This window comes from Capra hircus, unplaced genomic scaffold (genome assembly GCF_001704415.2).
Source record: "Capra hircus breed San Clemente unplaced genomic scaffold, ASM170441v1, whole genome shotgun sequence".
In the NCBI taxonomy this organism is placed as follows: Eukaryota; Metazoa; Chordata; class Mammalia; order Artiodactyla; family Bovidae; genus Capra; species Capra hircus.
The window spans coordinates 21393-25416 of NW_017189747.1; the positions used below are offsets into that span (position 1 = coordinate 21393).

Here is a 4024-nt window from a genome sequence, read left to right on the forward strand (position 1 = left end):
CTGTCTTTACCTTGACTCCTGTCTCTTCTATGAAAGACTTCTTGGGAAATGCCACATCTTTGAAAAGTCTTAGTCTGCCTGCACCAAATCTCACAGAGAATGGGTTGAGACCCAGGAGTGATGTGGAAGCTGCAGTCCGGGAGGGGGCCCCAGCATAGGTGGTGTGCTATCAGAGAAAACACGGTGATCTCTTCCTTCTCTTCACTGACCAGACACAGCCTCTTGTAGAACCTTTACTCTAACAGATTTACTCTCTGAAAGGAAGGGGCTGAATTAAATGATTTTGTGCATCCCTGATCTTTTGTGGTTTACTGACATTTTCTTTGTAGATAAATTGTCACTGAATGCTGTCTCCATCTTTATTCATACTTCACTTTTATTTTCATATTTTTTTCCTTATTTCTGCGGCTTTTTATTCCAAAACCGTGTTTGGGGTATGAAATTCTGCTATTTAACATGTGAAATACCTTTTGGACTAATATTCAGAAAGCAAAATGACCCAAGGTTGGCCTCATCCTGGAGGAGTGGCACAGTGTGGGCTTTGGAGGAATTCAGTGCTGGGGTTCAGTCCAGCTCCTATCATTTATGAGCTTTGAATTTGAGCTTCTTTATTCCAGCTTCCTTATCTGCAAATTGTGTTTGAAAAAGTCTAGTTTCATCCATCTCATCAGAACTGATTCAAATGTATTCCTTTTAATGGCTGAGTAATACTTCATTGTGTATATGTACCACAGCTTTCTTATCCGGGTTCATGTTTGGGAACACATGTACAGCAATGGTGGATTCATGTCAATGTATGGCAAAACCAATACAGTATTGTAAAGTAAAATAAAGTAAAAATAAAAATTAAAAGAAAAATAAAAAAAGTCTATAGTGTAGGACCACAGACATGTGTGATGTATGTAAATCACCTGGCACAGTATGAGACAAGCTTTGGTACGTTGGATGAATGGCAGTTATTACGAAGGTGATTTTGACCCCGAATGATAACAAACTTCCATCACATAATTTTCTTTCCAGCCTATATTAGAGAATATGCAACTCCAAACAATAATCAAATCCATATCAGCACTAATGCTCCCCAGAAAGTAAAACCAAACAGTATTTTCCCTATTTGAGCACATTTTAATGTGTTTGGGGTTATCTTCTCCACATGGATGAAAGTACAAGTTCATCTGTCTCAAGGACCAGCAACTTCCCTCTCAGGTGTTTTTTTTTTTTTTTTTTCCCCAAACCACCCCTAATTTAATACCACTGACTGTAAAAATTGAGCCCACCCTTAGTTTGCCAAGTTACACTAAACATAACCTATTTAAACTGCCCATTTACAGAGCAAGTTCTGGTGCTCCCATCCCAGAAAAGAGAGACAGTCCAGGGACATCGTGGCATCTCGCTTCAATGGGTATCACCCTTATTTCTCAGAAACACTCTGGACAGCTTTTGATGAAAACACATAGTGTGAGTGTTCACTTGCCCTGGCTCAAGTGCACAGGGCCCCTTTCATTCCCTATGTTGAGATTCCCTATGGTTTTCAGATATCCCCAAATAATGGTAAATAAAGCATCCCACTCCAGTACTTCTGAAATCCATGGGGAGGAGCCTGGTAGCTGCAGTCCATGGGACGCTGAGGTCGACACGACAGTGACTTCACTTCCTTTCACTTCATGCATTGGAAGGAAATGCAACCACTGTGTTCTTCCTGGAGAATCCAGGGACGGGGGAGCCTGATGGGCTGCCATCTACGGGTGCACAGAAATCAGACACAACTGAGGTGACTAAGCAGTAGCAATATATGGTTTAGATATATTCTAGGTTTGCGCCTCACCTCTGAGAACCATGATATGAGTTCTGGCATCACTCCCACAGCTTCATCTAGCCCATCATGCATCTGGACTGAAAATGACCTCCCACCGAGGAACTAGACGTTTCCCAAACCCAATGCTGCCTTAATCAGGTAACTTAGATGTGCTTGCTCTCAGCTGGAACCTCCTCTTCCACACCTCCCCCATTTAAATTTATGATCTGTTTATTCCTTAGAGTTAGCTCACCACCTTCCGTATGTGGTATCTGCTGCTAGACTCAAAATTCCATGGGCAGTGGCTTGGTCTCCATGTTCTTACCAACCCAGTACTATAAGAAAGCCTTCTAAACAGAAGATGGTCAGTTTATTTGGCAGAAAACAGAAATAATGAGCAAAGACTCTGTTTTATTATGATTTAAGTGTCATACAGTTTGAATAAGCTACACAAATCTAAGTCCATGTTATTAGCTTTTACAAGGAAAGAGGACAGATAAGACAAATGAAGAAGAAACCCGTGTTTACTCTGAAAGCTTTCTGATCCCAAATATTTATCTCTAGGATTCTTACACATTTCCAAGTAAAATCTTATTCCAATGCTATATTACCTCATTCTGGACCATAAGGAAAATGCTGAAGTCTTTTCAACTTGTTTACAAATAACAAACTCCTAGTCATAAACCTAATAGCAGTAAACATGACTCCATGACATTAATAAACCTAGATTCTGAAGCAAAATAAACCTTATGAAGAGCAGTAACATTTAAAATTATAAAACACCTCTACCTACCTAACGAAATCATCTATTTCTGACTAGATAGTATTCATATGGATAACAGGAAAACATGCATATTTTGTTAAAACTGCACCTAAACTCCCATACTACTTAAAACTGTGAAGAAGATATGAGTTTTGTTCCCCCCACCCCTACTACCTGCCTATTTGGAGTGGACTGTTCTCTTCCAACTCAAAGGGAACAAAATGCCCTGACCCCTCCCTAGACGTGGGAGGAGCTGTAGGACTTGGCCCTGGAAGGGACACTGGCCTCAGCCAAAGCTGGAGAAATGGGAATGCCTCTCAGCCCTGCTCTAAACGCCTGATCTCTCAGAGCCTCGTCATAGAGGTCTGGGAAGGAACTCGGGACCGTATCCTGGATCTTGGCCAGAACTTCCAACACCTTCATCTTATTGGTCTCAGCATAAGATCTCGGGCCCCACAGGAACTCATAGAGTGGAGGATCGCTATTGGGCACCTGGCGGTAGTTGAGGTACCCCTTCTGCACCAGATCTTTGGTGATGAGCTTTCTGGGCTCCCCAAAGATGGAGTGCTTCCTCCCAGCATAGATCCCCAACACATTGAGGAAATCCCAGATCTCCTCCTCGGTGGCGCGGTTACCCTTCATAAAGATGATGCCCCAGGAGCGCCATGAGGAGACCAGACTTGGGCAGCGCCTCCTCATCACTTGAACCTTCCTCAACCCCGAGAGTGAACTTGTTGACGAGGGCGTAGATGTTCCTGCTGCAGTCGACTTCCTTCAGCTCCAGGCCAAACACCAGCTCCACGCGCTCAGAGGCTCTGCTCAGGATCTCCGGGAAGTGCTGCCTTGTACTTCCTTCCGATGACATTCAGCATGGCATTCTTTGTGATGGGCTCCTTCTTGGTGTACCTCTCCAGCAGGAAATCCATCACCATGCTGGCCTTCCTCATGAGAGGATCTTTGCGAATGCTCCGAGCGAGCAGGGCTGCTCGGGCGGCATCTGCACTATCCTCCTCGGGGCCCTGGGCACCTTGATCAGCTCCTGCACAGGAAGCCTCTGCATCAGGAGAGCTAGGGGCCATGGCTCCCTGAAGCTCCTGGCGATCGCCAGCAGCAGAGGAAGCTCGGGGGAGAACCCTGAGGGACAGAAGAGGGGGAGGAGGGGCACTCCTCTCCTGGGGCTGCAGCAGCACTGGCCTGGGCCTCCTGCAGTGTTCCCCTGGACCTGGTGGACGTTTCCCGTGGGCATGATGCTTGTTTTTGTGCTTCCGAGGCATGATGACACAGGTCAAGGACCGCAGGCGGCGTGCAGTTAGGAAGGCAGGCAACGAGGGCACCTTGAGGAACACAAAGAACTGTTGTGAGCACCTTCACCAGGGAGAGTCGTCCCCGACTTAAACCAAGTCCGCTTCGCAAGGCCACTGCTCTAGGACCCACAAGTCTCCTGTTCTCCTAGTCAGCCTGTCCCT

General features: G+C 45.5%; 1 pseudogene; it reads right to left on the reverse strand.

The window, feature by feature from the left end:
• Positions 1-2795: 2795 nt before the first annotated feature.
• LOC102180207 lies at positions 2796-3637 on the reverse strand (annotated as a pseudogene).
• Positions 3638-4024: the final 387 nt, after the last annotated feature.